This window comes from Hyla sarda, chromosome 4 (genome assembly GCF_029499605.1).
Source record: "Hyla sarda isolate aHylSar1 chromosome 4, aHylSar1.hap1, whole genome shotgun sequence".
NCBI lineage: Eukaryota > Metazoa > Chordata > Amphibia > Anura > Hylidae > Hyla > Hyla sarda.
The window spans coordinates 37,501-55,109 of NC_079192.1; the positions used below are offsets into that span (position 1 = coordinate 37,501).

The following is a 17,609-nucleotide window of genomic DNA, read 5'->3' on the forward strand; positions in this document are numbered from 1 at the left end:
GAGGTAATATAGGGAAGTGCACAGGTGATTACCCTAATTGGAACCACTGCGCCAATCAGCGGCGCAGTGGCCCTTTAAATCGCAGAGACCCGGCGCGCGCGCGCCCTAGGGAGCGGGGCCGCGCGCGCCGGGACAGAACAGACGGGGAGCGAGTCAGGTAGGGGAGCCGGGGTGCGCATCGCGAGCGGGCGCTACCCGCATCGCGAATCGCATCCCGGCTGGCAGCGGGATCGCAGCGCCCCGGGTCAGAGGACGTGACCGGAGCGCTGCAGCGGAGAGAGTGAAGCGAGCGCTCCGGGGAGGAGCGGGGACCCGGAGCGCTCGGCGTAACACTGCTGTTATATACACTGTCCTGAGTTGCTCTTGTGGTGAGGAGGGCTGTAGCCCCCTGATAGGCCCGGGCACTATAAAAGCTGCTGTTATATACCCTGTCCTGAGTTGTTCTTGTGGTGAGGAGGGCTGTAGCCCCTGATAGGCCCGGGCACTATATAAGCTGCTGTTATATACACTGTCCTGAGTTGCTCTTGTGGTGAGGAGGGCTGTAGCCCCCTGATAGGCCCGGGCACTATATAAGCTGCTGTTATATACCCTGTCCTGAGTTGTTCTTGTGGTGAGGAGGGCTGTAGCCCCTGATAGGCCCGGGCACTATATAAGCTGCTGCTATATACCCTGTCCTGAGTATTTCTTGTGGTGAGGAGGGCTGTAGCCCCCTGATAGGCCCGGGCACTATAAAAGCTGCTGCTATATACCCTGTCCTGAGTTGTTCTTGTGGTGAGGAGGGCTGTAGCCCCCGATAGGCCCGGGCACTATATAAGCTGCTGTTATATACCCTGTCCTGAGTTGTTCTTGTGGTGAGGAGGGCTGTAGCCCCTGATAGGCCCGGGCACTATATAAGCTGCTGTTATATACCCTGTCCTGAGTTGTTCTTGTGGTGAGGAGGGCTGTAGCCCCCTGATAGGCCCGGGCACTATATAAGCTGCTGCTATATACCCTGTCCTGAGTTGTTCTTGTGGTGAGGAGGGCTGTAGCCCCCTGATAGGCCCGGGCACTATATAAGCTGCTGTTATATACCCTGTCCTGAGTTGTTCTTGTGGTGAGGAGGGCTGTAGCCCCCTGATAGGCCCGGGCACTATATAAGCTGCTGCTATATACCCTGTCCTGAGTTGTTCTTGTGGTGAGGGGGGCTGTAGCCCCTGATAGGCCCGGGCACTATATAAGCTGCTGTTATATACCCTGTCCTGAGTTGTTCTTGTGGTGAGGAGGGCTGTAGCCCCCTGATAGGCCCGGGCACTATATAAGCTGCTGTTATATACCCTGTCCTGAGTTGTTCTTGTGGTGAGGAGGGCTGTAGCCCCCGATAGGCCCGGGCACTATATAAGCTGCTGTTATATACCCTGTCCTGAGTTGTTCTTGTGGTGACGAGGGCTGTAGCCCCTGATAGGCCCGGGCACTATATAAGCTGCTGCTATATACCCTGTCCTGAGTTGTTCTTGTGGTGAGGAGGGCTGTAGCCCCCTGATAGGCCCGGGCACTATATAAGCTGCTGCTATATACCCTGTCCTGAGTTGTTCTTGTAGTGAGGGGGGCTGTAGCCCCTGATAGGCCCGGGTACTATATAAGCTGCTGTTATATACCCTGTCCTGAGTTGTTCTTGTGGTGAGGAGGGCTGTAGCCCCTGATAGGCCCGGGCACTATATAAGCTGCTGTTATATACCCTGTCCTGAGTTGTTCTTGTGGTGAGGAGGGCTGTAGCTCCTGATAGGCCCGGGCACTATATAACTGCTGTTATATACCCTGTCCTGAGTTGTTCTTGTGGTGAGGGGGGCTGTAGCCCCTGATAGGCCCGGGCACTATATAAGCTGCTGTTATATACCCTGTCCTGAGTTGTTCTTGTGGTGAGGAGGGCTGTAGCCCCTGATAGGCCCGGGCACTATATAAGCTGCTGTTATATACCCTGTCCTGAGTTGTTCTTGTGGTGAGGAGGGCTGTAGCTCCTGATAGGCCCGGGCAGTATATAAGCTGCTGTTATATACCCTGTCCTGAGTTGTTCTTGTGGTGAGGAGGGCTGTAGCCCCTGATAGGCCCGGGCACTATATAAGCTGCTGTTATATACCCTGTCCTGAGTTGTTCTTGTGGTGAGGAGGGCTGTAGCCCCTGATAGGCCCGGGCACTATATAAGCTGCTGCTATATACCCTGTCCTGAGTTGTACTTGTGGTGAGGGGGGCTGTAGCCCCTGATAGGCCCGGGCACTATATAAGCTGCTGTTATATACCCTGTCCTGAGTTGTTCTTGTGGTGAGGAGGGCTGTAGCCCCTGATAGGCCCAGGCACTATATAAGCTGCTGTTATATACCCTGTCCTGAGTTGTTCTTGTGGTGAGGAGGGCTGTAGCCCCCTGATAGGCCCGGGCACTATATAAGCTGCTGTTATATACCCTGTCCGGAGTTGTTCTTGTGGTGAGGAGGGCTGTAGCCCCCGATAGGCCCGGGCACTATATAAGCTGCTGCTATATACCCTGTCCTGAGTTGTTCTTGTGGTCAGGAGGGCTGTAGCCCCTGATAGGCCCGGGCACTATATAAGCTGCTGTTATATACCCTGTCCTGAGTTGTTCTTGTGGTGAGGGGGGCTGTAGCCCCTGATAGGCCCGGGCACTATATAAGCTGCTGTTATATACCCTGTCCTGAGTTGTTCTTGTGGTGAGGAGGGCTGTAGCCCCCTGATAGGCCCGGGCACTATATAAGCTGCTGTTATATACCGTGTCCTGAGTTGTTCTTGTGGTGAGGAGGGCTGTAGCCCCCTGATAGGCCCGGGCACTATTTAAGCTGCTGTTATATACCCTGTCCTGAGTTGTTCTTGTGGTGAGGAGGGCTGTAGCCCCTGATAGGCCCGGGCACTATATAAGCTGCTGTTATATACCCTGTCCTGAGTTGTTCTTGTGGTGAGGAGGGCTGTAGCCCCTGATAGGCCTGGGCACTATATAAGCTGCTGTTATATACACTGTCCTGAGTTGCTCTTGTGGTGAGGAGGGCTGTAGCCCCCTGATAGGCCCGGGCACTATATAAGCTGCTGTTATATACCCTGTCCTGAGTTGTTCTTGTGGTGAGGAGGGCTGTAGCCCCTGATAGGCCCGGGCACTATATAAGCTGCTGCTATATACCCTGTCCTGAGTATTTCTTGTGGTGAGGAGGGCTGTAGCCCCCTGATAGGCCCGGGCACTATATAAGCTGCTGCTATATACCCTGTGCTGAGTTGCTCTTGTGGTGAGGAGGGCTGTAGCCCCCTGATAGGCCCGGGCACTATATAAGCTGCTGTTATATACCCTGTCCTGAGTTGTTATTGTGGTGAGGAGGGCTGTAGCCCCCTGATAGGCCCGGGCACTATATAAGCTGCTGTTATATACCCTTTCCTGAGTTGTTCTTGTGGTGAGGAGGGCTGTAGCCCCTGATAGGCCCGGGCACTATATAAGCTGCTGTTATATACCCTGTCCTGAGTTGTTCTTGTGGTGAGGGGGGCTGTAGCCCCTGATAGGCCCGGGCACTATATAAGCTGCTGCTATATACCCTGTCCTGAGTTGTTCTTGTGGTGAGGAGGGCTGTAGCCCCCTGATAGGCCCGGGCACTATATAAGCTGCTGTTATATACCCTCTCCTGAGTTGTTCTTGTGGTGAGGAGGGCTGTAGCCCCTGATAGGCCCGGGCACTATATAAGCTGCTGTTATATACCCTGTCCTGAGTTGTTCTTGTGGTGAGGGGGGCTGTAGCCCCCTGATAGGCCCGGGCACTATATAAGCTGCTGTTATAAACCCTGTCCTGAGTTGTTCTTGTGGTGAGGGGGGCTGTAGCCCCCTGATAGGCCCGGGCACTATATAAGCTGCTGTTATATACCCTGTCCTGAGTTGTTCTTGTGGTGAGGAGGGCTGTAGCCCCTGATAGGCCCGGGCACTATATAAGCTGCTGTTATATACCCTGTCCTGAGTTGTTCTTGTGGTGAGGAGGGCTGTAGCCCCTGATAGGCCCAGGCACTATATAAGCTGCTGTTATATACACTGTCCTGAGTTGTTCTTGTGGTGAGGAGGGCTGTAGCCCCTGATAGGCCCGGGCACTATATAAGCTGCTGTTATATACCCTGTCCTGAGTTGTTCTTGTGGTGAGGAGGGCTGTAGTCCCTGATAGGCCCGGGCACTATATAAGCTGCTGCTATATACCCTGTCCTGAGTTGTTCTTGTGGTGAGGAGGGCTGTAGCCCCTGATAGGCCCGGGCACTATATAAGCTGCTGTTATATACCCTGTCCTGAGTTGTTCTTGTGGTGAGGAGGGCTGTAGCCCCTGATAGGCCCGGGCACTATATAAGCTGCTGTTATATACCCTGTCCTGAGTTGTTCTTGTGGTGAGGAGGGCTGTAGCCCCTGATAGGCCCGGGCACTATATAAGCTGCTGCTATATACCCTGTCCTGAGTTGTTCTTGTGGTGAGGGGGGCTGTAGCCCCTGATAGGCCCGGGCACTATATAAGCTGCTGTTATATACCCTGTCCTGAGTTGTTCTTGTGGTGAGGGGGGCTGTAGCCCCTGATAGGCCCGGGCACTATATAAGCTGCTGCTATATACCCTGTCCTGAGTTGTTCTTGTGATGAGGAGGGCTGTAGCCCCTGATAGGCCCGGGCACTATATAAGCTGCTGCTATATACCCTGTCCTGAGTTGTTCTTGTGGTGAGGAGGGCTGTAGCCCCCCGATAGTCCCGGGCACTATAGAAGCTGCTGTTATATACCCTGTCCTGAGTTGTTCTTGTGGTGAGGAGGGCTGTAGCCCCTGATAGGCCCGGGCACTATATAAGCTGCTGTTATATACCCTGTCCTGAGTTGTTCTTGTGGTGAGGAGGGCTGTAGCCCTCTGATAGGCCCGGGCACTATATAAGCTGCTGCTATATACCCTGTCCTGAGTTGTTCTTGTGGTGAGGAGGGCTGTAGCCCCCTGATAGGCCCGGGCACTATATAAGCTGCTGTTATATACCCTGTCCTGAGTTGTTCTTGTGGTGAGGAGGGCTGTAGCCCCCTGATAGGCCCGGGCACTATATAAGCTGCTGTTATATACCCTGTCCTGAGTTGTTCTTGTGGTGAGGAGGGCTGTAGCCCCTGATAGGCCCGGGCACTATATAAGCTGCTGTTATATACCCTGTCCTGAGTTGTTCTTGTGGTGAGGAGGGCTGTAGCCCCTGATAGGCCCGGGCACTATATAAGCTGCTGTTATATACCCTGTCCTGAGTTGTTCTTGTGGTGAGGAGGGCTGTAGCCCCTGATAGGCCCGGGCACTATATAAGCTGCTGTTATATACCCTGTCCTGAGTTGTTCTTGTGGTGAGGAGGGCTGTAGCCCCCTGATAGGCCCGGGCACTATATATGCTGCTGTTATATACCCTGTCCTGAGTTGTTCTTGTGATGAGGGGGGCTGTAGCCCCTGATAGGCCCGGGCACTATATAAGCTGCTGTTATATACCCTGTCCTGAGTTGTTCTTGTGATGAGGGGGGCTGTAACCCCTGATAGGCCCGGGCACTATATAAGCTGCTGTTATATACCCTGTCCTGAGTTGTTCTTGTGGTGAGGGGGGCTGTAGCCCCTGATAGGCCCGGGCACTATATAAGCTGCTGTTATATACCCTGTCCTGAGTTGTTCTTGTGATGAGGGGGGCTGTAGCCCCTGATAGGCCCGGGCACTATATAAGCTGCTGTTATATACCCTGTCCTGAGTTATTCTTGTGGTGAGGAGGGCTGTAGCCCCTGATAGGCCCGGGCACTATATAAGCTGCTGTTATATACCCTGTCCTGAGTTGTTCTTGTGATGAGGGGGGCTGTAACCCCTGATAGGCCCGGGCACTATATAAGCTGCTGTTATATACCCTGTCCTGAGTTGTTCTTGTGATGAGGAGGGCTGTAGCCCCCTGATAGGCCCGGGCACTATATAAGCTGTTGTTATATACCCTGTCCTGAGTTGTTCTTGTGGTGAGGAGGGCTGTAGCCCCTGATAGGCCCGGGCACTATATAAGCTGCTGTTATATACCCTGTCCTGAGTTGTTCTTGTGGTGAGGAGGGCTGTAGCCCCTGATAGGCCCGGGCACTATATAAGCTGCTGTTATATACCTTGTCCTGAGTTGTTCTTGTGATGAGGGGGGCTGTAGCCCCTGATAGGCCCGGGCACTATATAAGCTGCTGCTATATACCCTGTCCTGAGTTGTTCTTGTGATGAGGGGGGCTGTAGCCCCTGATAGGCCCGGGTACTATATAAGCTGCTGTTATATACCCTGTCCTGAGTTGTTCTTGTAGTGAGGAGGGCTGTAGCCCCTGATAGGCCCGGACACTATATAAGCTGCTGTTATATACCCTGTCCTGAGTTGTTCTTGTGGTGAGGAGGGCTGTAGCCCCTGATAGGCCCGGGCACTATATAAGCTGCTGTTATATACCCTGTCCTGAGTTGTTCTTGTGATTAGGGGGGCTGTAGCCCCCTGATAGGCCCGGGCACTATATAAGCTGCTGTTATATACCCTGTCCTGAGTTGTTCTTGTGGTGAGGAGGGCTGTAGCCCCTGATAGGCCCGGGCACTATATAAGCTGCTGTTATATATCCTGTCCTGAGTTGTTCTTGTGGTGAGGAGGGCTGTAGCTCCTGATAGGCCCGGGCACTATATAAGCTGCTGTTATATACCCTGTCCTGAGTTGTTCTTGTGGTGAGGAGGGCTGTAGCTCCTGATAGGCCCGGGCTCTATATAAGCTGCTGTTATATACCCTGTCCTGAGTTGTTCTTGTGGTGAGGAGGGCTGTAGCCCCTGATAGGCCCGGGCACTATATAAGCTGCTGTTATATCCCCTGTCCTGAGTTGTTCTTGTGGTGAGGAGGGCTGTAGCCCCTGATAGGCCCGGGCACTATATAAGCTGCTGTTATATACCCTGTCCTGAGTTGTTCTTATGATTAGGGGGGCTGTAGCCTCCTGATAGGCCCGGGCACTATATAAGCTGCTGTTATATACCCTGTCCTGAGTTGTTCTTGTAGTGAGGAGGGCTGTAGCTCCTGATAGGCCCGGGCACTATATAAGCTGCTGTTATATACCCTGTCCTGAGTTGTTCTTGTGGTGAGGAGGGCTGTAGCCCCCTGATAGGCCCGGGCACTATATAAGCTGCTGCTATATACCCTGTCCTGAGTTGTTCTTGTGGTGAGGAGGGCTGTAGCCCCTGATAGGCCCGGGCACTATATAAGCTGCTGTTATATACCCTGTCCTGAGTTGTTCTTGTGGTGAGGAGGGCTGTAGCCCCTGATAGGCCCGGGCACTATATAAGCTGCTGCTATATACACTGTCCTGAGTTGTTCTTGTGATGAGGAGGGCTGTAGCCCCTGATAGGCCCGGGCACTATATAAGCTGCTGCTATATACCCTGTCCTGAGTGGTTCTTGTAGTGAGGAGGGCTGTAGCCCCCTGATAGGCCCGGGCACTATATAAGCTGCTGTTATATACCCTGTCCTGAGTTGTTCTTGTGATGAGGAGGGCTGTAGCCCCCTGATAGGCCCAGGCACTATATAAGCTGCTGTTATATACCCTGTCCTGAGTTGTTCTTGTGGTGAGGAGGGCTGTAGCCCCCTGATAGGCCCGAGCACTATATAAGCTGCTGTTATATACCCTGTCCTGAGTTACATAGTTACATAGTTAGTACGGTCGAAAAAAGACATATGTCCATCAAGTTCAACCAGGGAATTAAGGGGTAGGGGTGTGGCGCGATATTGGGGTGAGGAGGGCTGTAGCCCCTGGTAGGCCCGGGCACTATATAAGCTGCTGTTATATACCCTGTCCTGAGTTGTTCTTGTGGTGAGGAGGGCTGTAGCCCCTGATAGGCCCGGGCACTATATAAGCTGCTGCTATATACCCTGTCCTGAGTTGTTCTTGTGATGAGGGGGGCTGTAGCCCCTGATAGGCCCGGGCACTATATAAGCTGCTGTTATATACCCTGTCCTGAGTTGTTCTTGTGGTGAGGGGGGCTGTAGCCCCTGATAGGCCCGGGCACTATATAAGCTGCTGCTATATACCCTGTCCTGAGTTGTTCTTGTGGTGAGGAGGGCTGTAGCCCCTGGTAGGCCCGGGCACTATATAAGCTGCTGTTATATACCCTGTCCTGAGTTGTTCTTGTGGTGAGGAGGGCTGTAGCCCCTGATAGGCCCGGGCACTATATAAGCTGCTGTTATATACCCTGTCCTGAGTTGTTCTTGTGATGAGGGGGGCTGTAGCCCCTGATAGGCTCGGGCACTATATAAGCTGCTGCTATATACCCTGTCCTGAGTTGTTCTTGTGGTGAGGAGGGCTGTAGCCCCCTGATAGGCCCGGGCACTATATAAGCTGCTGTTATATACCCTGTCCTTAGTTGTTCTTGTGGTGAGGGGGGCTGTAGCCCCTGATAGGCCCGGGCACTATATAAGCTGCTGTTATATACCCTGTCCTGAGTTGTTCTTGTGGTGAGGAGGGCTGTAGCCCCTGATAGGCCCGGGCAGTATATAAGCTGCTGTTATATACCCTGTCCTGAGTTGTTCTTGTGGTGAGGGGGGCTGTAGCCCCTGATAGGCCCGGGCACTATATAAGCTTCTGTTATATACCCTGTCCTGAGTTGTTCTTGTGGTGAGGGGGGCTGTAGCCCCTGATAGGCCCGGGCACTATATAATCTTCTGTTATATACCCTGTCCTGAGTTGTTCTTGTGGTGAGGAGGGCTGTAGCTCCTGATAGGCCCGGGCACTATATAAGCTGCTGTTATATACCCTGTCCTGAGTTGTTCTTGTGGTGAGAAGGGCTGTAGCCCCCTGATAGGCCCGGGCACTATATAAGCTGCTGTTATATACCCTGTCCTGAGTTGTTCTTGTGATGAGGAGGGCTGTAGCCCCTGATAGGCCCGGGCACTATATAAGCTGCTGCTATATACCCTGTCCTGAGTTGTTCTTGTGATGAGGAGGGCTGTAGCCCCTGATAGGCCCGGGTACTATATAAGCTGCTGTTATATACCCTGTCCTGAGTTGTTCTTGTGGTGAGGAGGGCTGTAGCCCCCCGATAGTCCCGGGCACTATATAAGCTGCTGTTATATACCCTGTCCTGAGTTGTTCTTGTGGTGAGGAGGCCTGTAGCCCCCTGATAGGCCCGGGCACTATATAAGCTGCTGTTATATACCCTGTCCTGAGTTGTTCTTGTGGTGAGGAGGGCTGTAGCCCCTGATAGGCCCGGGCACTATATAAGCTGCTGTTATATACACTGTCCTGAGTTGTCCTTGTGGTGAGGAGGGCTGTAGCTCCTGATATGCCCGGGCACTATATAAGCTGCTGTTATATACCCTGTCCTGAGTTGCTCTTGTGGTGAGGAGGGCTGTAGCCCCTGATAGGCCCGGGCACTATATAAGCTGCTGCTATATACCCTGTCCTGAGTTGTTCTTGTGGTGAGGGGGGCTGTAGCCCCCTGATAGGCCCGGGCACTATATAAGCTGCTGTTATATACCCTGTCCTGAGTTGTTCTTGTAGTGAGGAGGGCTGTAGCCCCTGATAGGCCCGGGCACTATATAAGCTGCTGCTATATACCCTGTCCTGAGTTTTTCTTGTGGTGAGGAGGGCTGTAGCCCCCTGATAGTCCCGGGCACTATATAAGCTGCTGTTATATACCCTGTCCTGAGTTGTTCTTGTGGTGAGGAGGGCTGTAGCCTCCTGATAGGCCCGGGCACTATATAAGCTGCTGTTATATACCCTGTCCTGAGTTGCTCTTGTGGTGAGGAGGGCTGTAGCCCCTGATAGGCCCGGGCACTATATAAGCTGCTGTTATATACCCTGTCCTGAGTTGTTCTTGTGGTGAGGGGGGCTGTAGCCCCTGATAGGCCCGGGCACTATATAAGCTGCTGCTATATACCCTGTCCTGAGTTGTTCTTGTGGTGAGGAGGGCTGTAGCCCCTGATAGGCCCGGGCACTATATAAGCTGCTGTTATATACCCTGTCCTGAGTTGTTCTTGTGGTGAGGGGGGCTTTAGCCCCCTGATAGGCCCGGGCACTATATAAGCTGCTGCTATATACCCTGTCCTGAGTTGTTCTTGTGGTGAGGAGGGCTGTAGCCCCCTGATAGGCCCGGGCACTATATAAGCTGCTGTTATATACCCTGTTCTGAGTTGTTCTTGTGGTGAGGAGGGCTGTAGCCCCTGATAGGCCCGGGCACTATATAAGCTGCTGCTATATACCCTGTCCTGAGTTGTTCTTGTGGTGAGGAGGGCTGTAGCCCCTGATAGGCCCGGGCACTATATAAGCTGCTGCTATATACCCTGTCCTGAGTTGTTCTTGTGGTGAGGAGGGCTGTAGCCCCTGATAGACCCGGGCACTATATAAGCTGCTGCTATATACCCTGTCCTGAGTTGTTCTTGTGATGAGGAGGGCTGTAGCCCCTGATAGGCCCGGGCACTATATAAGCTGCTGTTATATACCCTGTCCTGAGTTGTTCTTGTGGTGAGGAGGGCTGTAGCCCCCTGATAGGCCCGGGCACTATATAAGCTGCTGTTATATACCCTGTCCTGAGTTGTTCTTGTGGTGAGGAGGGCTGTAGCTCCTGATAGGCCCGGGCACTATATAAGCTGCTGTTATATACCCTGTCCTGAGTTGTTCTTGTAGTGAGGAGGGCTGTAGCTCCTGATAGGCCCGGGCTCTATATAAGCTGCTGTTATATACCCTGTCCTGAGTTGTTCTTGTGGTGAGGAGGGCTGTAGCCCCTGATAGGCCCGGGCACTATATAAGCTGCTGCTATATACCCTGTCCTGAGTTGTTCTTGTGATGAGGGGGGCTGTAGCCCCTGATAGGCCCGGGCACTATATAAGCTGCTGCTATATACCCTGTCCTGAGTTGTTCTTGTAGTGAGGAGGGCTGTAGCTCCTGATAGGCCCAGACACTATATAAGCTGCTGTTATATACCCTGTCCTGAGTTGTTCTTGTGGTGATTGGGGCTGTAGCCCCTGATAGGCCCGGGCACTATATAAGCTGCTGTTATATACCCTGTCCTGAGTTGTTCTTGTGGTGAGGAGGGCTGTAGCCCCTGATAGGCCCGGGCACTATATAAGCTGCTGCTATATACCCTGTCCTGAGTTGTTCTTGTGGTGAGGAGGGCTGTAGCCCCTGATAGGCCCGGGCACTATATAAGCTGCTGCTATATACCCTGTCCTGAGTTGTTCTTGTGGTGAGGAGGGCTGTAGCCCCTGATAGGCCCGGGCACTATATAAGCTGCTGCTATATACCCTGTCCTGAGTTGCTCTTGTGGTGAGGAGGGCTGTAGCCCCTGATAGGCCCGGACACTATATAAGCTGCTGTTATATACCCTGTCCTGAGTGGTTCTTGTAGTGAGGAGGGCTGTAGCCCCCTGATAGGCCCGGGCACTATATAAGCTGCTGTTATATACCCTGTCCTGAGTTGTTCTTGTGGTGAGGAGGGCTGTAGCCCCCTGATAGGCCCAGGCACTATATAAGCTGCTGTTATATACCCTGTCCTGAGTTGTTCTTGTGGTGAGGAGGGCTGTAGCCCCTGATAGGCCCGAGCACTATATAAGCTGCTGTTATATACCCTGTCCTGAGTTACATAGTTACATAGTTAGTACGGTCGAAAAAAGACATATGTCCATCAAGTTCAACCAGGGAATTAAGGGGTAGGGGTGTGGCGCGATATTGGGGTGAGGAGGGCTGTAGCCTCCTGATAGGCCCGGGCACTATATAAGCTGCTGCTTTATACCCTGTCCTGAGTTGTTCTTGTGGTGAGGAGGGCTGTAGCCCCCTGATAGGCCCGGGCACTATATAAGCTGCTGTTATATACCCTGTCCTGAGTTGTTCTTGTGGTGAGGGGGGCTGTAGCCCCTGATAGGCCCGGGCACTATATAAGCTGCTGTTATATACCCTGTCCTGAGTTGTTCTTGTGGTGAGGAGGGCTGTAGCCCCTGATAGGCCCGGGCACTATATAAGCTGCTGTTATATACCCTGTCCTGTGTTGCTCTTGTGGTGAGGAGGGCTGTAGCCCCTGATAGGCCCGGGCAGTATATAAGCTGCTGTTATATACCCTGTCCTGAGTTGTTCTTGTGGTGAGGGGGGCTGTAGCCCCTGATAGGCCCGGGCACTATATAAGCTTCTGTTATATACCCTGTCCTGAGTTGTTCTTGTGGTGAGGGGGGCTGTAGCCCCTGATAGGCCCGGGCACTATATAAGCTTCTGTTATATACCCTGTCCTGAGTTGTTCTTGTGGTGAGGAGGGCTGTAGCCCCTGATAGGCCCGGGCACTATATAAGCTGCTGCTATATACCCTGTCCTGAGTTGTTCTTGTGATGAGGAGGGCTGTAGCCCCTGATAGGCCCGGGTACTATATAAGCTGCTGTTATATACCCTGTCCTGAGTTGTTCTTGTGGTGAGGAGGGCTGTAGCCCCCCGATAGTCCCGGGCACTATATAAGCTGCTGTTATATACACTGTCCTGAGTTGTCCTTGTGGTGAGGAGGGCTGTAGCTCCTGATATGCCCGGGCACTATATAAGCTGCTGTTATATACCCTGTCCTGAGTTGTTCTTGTGGTGAGGAGGGCTGTAGCCCCTGATAGGCCCGGGCACTATATAAGCTGCTGCTATATACCCTGTCCTGAGTTGTTCTTGTGGTGAGGAGGGCTGTAGCCCCTGATAGGCCCGGGCACTAAATAAGCTGCTGTTATATACCCTGTCCTGAGTTGTTCTTGTGATGAGGGGGGCTGTAGCCCCTGATAGGCCCGGGCACTATATAAGCTGCTGCTATATACCCTGTCCTGAGTTGTTCTTGTGGTGAGGGGGGCTGTAGCCCCTGATAGGCCCGGGCACTATATAAGCTGCTGCTATATACCCTGTCCTGAGTTGTTCTTGTGGTGAGGAGGGCTGTAGCCCCCTGATAGGCCCGGGCACTATATAAGCTGCTGTTATATACACTGTCCTGAGTTGCTCTTGTGGTGAGGAGGGCTGTAGCCCCTGATAGGCCCGGACACTATATAAGCTGCTGTTATATACCCTGTCCTGAGTTGTTCTTGTGGTGAGGAGGGCTGTAGCCCCCTGATAGGCCCGGGCACTATATAAGCTGCTGTTATATACCCTGTCCTGAGTTGTTCTTGTGGTGAGGAGGGCTGTAGCCCCCTGATAGGCCCGGGCACTATATAAGCTGCTGTTATATACCCTGTCCTGAGTTGTTCTTGTGGTGAGGAGGGCTGTAGCCCCTGATAGGCCCGGGCACTATATAAGCTGCTGTTATATACCCTGTCCTGAGTTGTTCTTGTGGTGAGGTGGGCTGTAGCCCCTGATAGGCCCGGGCACTATATAAGCTGCTGTTATATACCCTGTCCTGAGTTGTTCTTGTGGTGAGGAGGGCTGTAGCCCCCTGATAGGCCCGGGCACTATATAAGCTGCTGTTATATACCCTGTCCTGAGTATTTCTTGTGGTGAGGGGGGCTGTAGCCCCCTGATAGGCCCGGGCACTATATAAGCTGCTGTTATATACCCTGTCCTGAGTTGTTCTTGTGGTGAGGGGGGCTGTAGCCCCTGATAGACCCGGGCTCTATATAAGCTGCTGCTATATACCCTGTCCTGAGTTGTTCTTGTGGTGAGGAGGGCTGTAGCCCCTGATAGGCCCGGGCACTATATAAGCTGCTGTTATATACCCTGTCCTGAGTTGTTCTTGTGGTGATTGGGGCTGTAGCCCCTGATAGGCCCGAGCACTATATAAGCTGCTGTTATATACCCTGTCCTGAGTTGTTCTTGTGGTGAGGAGGGCTGTAGCCCCTGATAGGCCCGAGCACTATATAAGCTGCTGTTATATACCCTGTCCTGAGTTGTTCTTGTGATGAGGGGGGCTGTAGCCCCCTGATAGGCCCGGGCACTATATAAGCTGCTGCTATATACCCTGTCCTGAGTTGTTCTTGTGGTGAGGGGGGCTGTAGCTCCTGATAGGCCCGAGCACTATATAAGCTTCTGTTATATACCCTGTCCTGAGTTGTTCTTGTGGTGAGGGGGGCTGTAGCCCCTGATAGGCCCGGGCACTATATAAGCTGCTGCTATATACCCTGTCCTGAGTTGCTCTTGTGGTGAGGAGGGCTGTAGCCCCTGATAGGCCCGGGCACTATATAAGCTGCTGTTATATACCCTGTCCTGAGTTGTTCTTGTGGTGAGGGGGGCTGTAGCCTCCTGATAGGCCCGGGCACTATATAAGCTGCTGTTATATACCCTGTCCTGAGTTGTTCTTGTGGTGAGGGGGGCTGTAGCCCCCTGATAGGCCCGGGCACTATATAAGCTGCTGTTATATACCCTGTCCTGAGTTGCTCTTGTGGTGAGGAGGGCTGTAGCCCCTGATAGGCCCGGGCACTATATAAGCTGCTGTTATATACCCTGTCCTGAGTTGTTCTTGTGGTGAGGGGGGCTGTAGCTCCTGATAGGCCCGGGCACTATATAAGCTGCTGTTATATACCCTGTCCTGAGTTGTTCTTGTGATGAGGGGGGCTGTAGCCCCTGATAGGCCCGGGCACTATATAAGCTGCTGTTATATACCCTGTCCTGAGTTGTTCTTGTGGTGAGGGGGGCTGTAGCCCCTGATAGGCCCGGGCACTATATAAGCTGCTGTTATATACCCTGTCCTGAGTTATTCTTGTGGTGAGGAGGGCTGTAGCCCCTGATAGGCCCGGGCACTATATAAGCTGCTGTTATATACCCTGTCCTGAGTTGTTCTTGTGGTGAGGGGGTCTGTAGCCCCTGATAGGCCCGGGCACTATATAAGCTGCTGTTATATACCCTGTCCTGAGTTGTTCTTGTGGTGAGGAGGGCTGTAGCCCCCTGATAGGCCCGGGCACTATATAAGCTGCTGTTATATACCCTGTCCTGAGTTGTTCTTGTGGTGAGGGGGGCTGTAGCCCCTGATAGGCCCGGGCACTATATAAGCTGCTGTTATATACCCTGTCCTGAGTTGTTCTTGTGATGAGGAGGGCTGTAGCTCCTGATAGGCCCGGGCTCTATATAAGCTGCTGTTATATACCCTGTCCTGAGTTGTTCTTGTAGTGAGGAGGGCTGTAGCCCCCTGATAGGCCCGGGCACTATATAAGCTGCTGTTATATACCCTGTCCTGAGTTGTTCTTGTGATTAGGGGGGCTGTAGCCTCCTGATAGGCCCGGGCACTATATAAGCTGCTGTTATATACCCTGTCCTGAGTTGTTCTTGTGGTGAGGAGGGCTGTAGCCCCCTGATAGGCCCGGGCACTATATAAGCTGCTGTTATATACCCTGTCCTGAGTTGTTCTTGTGGTGAGGAGGGCTGTAGCCCCCGATAGGCCCGGGCACTATATAAGCTGCTGCTATATACCCTGTCCTGAATTGTTCTTGTGGTGAGGAGGGCTGTAGCCTCCTGATAGGCCCGGGCACTATATAAGCTGCTGTTATATACCCTGTCCTGAGTTGTTCTTGTGGTGAGGAGGGCTGTAGCCCTCTGATAGGCCCGGGCACTATATAAGCTGCTGTTATATACCCTGTCCTGAGTATTTCTTGTGGTGAGGAGGGCTGTAGCCCCTGATAGGCCCGGGCACTATATAAGCTGCTGCTATATACCCTGTCCTGAGTTGTTCTTGTAGTGAGGGGGGCTGTAGCCCCTGATAGGCCCGGGCACTATATAAGCTGCTGCTATATACCCTGTCCTGAGTTGTTCTTGTGGTGAGGGGGGCTGTAGCCCCTGATAGGCCCGGGCACTATATAAGCTGCTGTTATATACCCTGTCCTGAGTTGTTCTTGTGGTGAGGAGGGCTGTAGCCCCTGATAGGCCCGGGCACTATATAAGCTGCTGTTATATACCCTGTCCTGAGTTGTTCTTGTGGTGAGGAGGGCTGTAGCCCCTGATAGGCCCGGGCACTATATAAGCTGCTGTTATATACCCTTTCCTGAGTTGTTCTTGTGGTGAGGAGGGCTGTAGCCCCTGATAGGCCCAGGCACTATATAAGCTGCTGTTATATACCCTGTCCTGAGTTGTTCTTGTGGTGAGGAGGGCTGTAGCCCCTGATAGGCCCGGGCACTATATAAGCTGCTGTTATATACCCTGTCCTGAGTTGTTCTTGTGATGAGGGGGGCTGTAGCCCCTGATAGGCCCGGGCACTATATAAGCTGCTGCTATATACCCTGTCCTGAGTTATTCTTGTGGTGAGGAGGGCTGTAGCCCCTGATAGGCCCGGGCACTATATAAGCTGCCGCTATATACCCTGTCCTGAGTTGTTCTTGTGCTGAGGAGGGCTGTAGCCCCTGATAGGCCCGGGCACAATATAAGCTGCTGTTATATACCCTGTCCTGAGTTGTTCTTGTAGTGAGGGGGGCTGTAGCCCCTGATAGGCCCGGGCACTATATAAGCTGCTGCTATATACCCTGTCCTGAGTTGTTCTTGTGGTGAGGGGGGCTGTAGCCCCTGATAGGCCCGGACACTATATAAGCTGCTGTTATATACCCTGTCCTGAGTTGTTCTTGTGGTGAGGAGGGCTGTAGCCCCTGATAGGCCCGGGCACTATATAAGCTGCTGTTATATACCCTGTCCTGAGTTGTTCTTGTGGTGAGGGGGGCTGTAGCCTCTGATAGGCCCGGGCACTATATAAGCTGCTGTTATATACCCTGTCCTGAGTTGTTCTTGTGGTGAGGAGGGCTGTAGCCCCCTGATAGGCCCGGGCACTATATAAGCTGCTGTTATATACACTGTCCTGAATTGTTCTTGTGGTGAGGAGGGCTGTAGCCCCTGATAGGCCCGGGCACTATATAAGCTGCTGTTATATACCCTGTCCTGAGTTGTTCTTGTGGTGAGGGGGGCTGTAGCCTCTGATAGGCCCGGGCACTATATAAGCTGCTGTTATATACCCTGTCCTGAGTTGTTCTTGTGGTGAGGAGGGCTGTAGCCCCCTGATAGGCCCGGGCACTATATAAGCTGCTGTTATATACCCTGTCCTGAGTTGTTCTTGTGGTGAGGGGGGCTGTAGCCCCCTGATAGGCCCGGGCACTATATAAGCTGCTGCTATATACCCTGTCCTGCGTTGTTCTTGTGGTGAGGAGGGCTGTAGCCCCCTGATAGGCCCGGGCACTATATAAGCTGCTGTTATATACCCTGTCCTGAGTTGTTGTTGTGGTGAGGAGGGCTGTAGCCCCTGATAGGCCCGGGCACTATATAAGCTGCTGTTATATACCCTGTCCTGAGTTGTTCTTGTGATGAGGGGGGCTGTAGCCCCTGATAGGCCCGGGCACTATATAAGCTGCTGTTATATACCCTGTCCTGAGTTGTTCTTGTGGTGAGGAGGGCTGTAGCCCCCTGATAGGCCCGGGCACTATATAAGCTGCTGTTATATACCCTGTCCTGAGTTGTTCTTGTGGTGAGGAGGGCTTTGGCCCCTGATAGGCCCGGGCACTATATAAGCTGCTGTTATATACCCTGTCCTGAGTTGTTCTTGTGGTGAGGAGGGCTGTAGCCTCCTGATAGGCCCGGGCACTATATAAGCTGCTGTTATATACCCTGTCCTGAGTTGTTCTTGTGATGAGGGGGGCTGTAGCCCCCTGATAGGCCCGGGCACTATATAAGCTGC

General features: G+C 52.9%; 1 protein-coding gene across 3 annotated transcripts in view; it reads left to right on the plus strand.

Annotated features, from left to right (window-relative positions):
* The window catches only part of LOC130367530 (zinc finger CW-type PWWP domain protein 1-like), a gene marked incomplete at its 5' end in the record, with an annotated part of 119,911 nt that overhangs the window by 36,945 nt on the left and 65,357 nt on the right, over positions 1-17,609 (plus strand).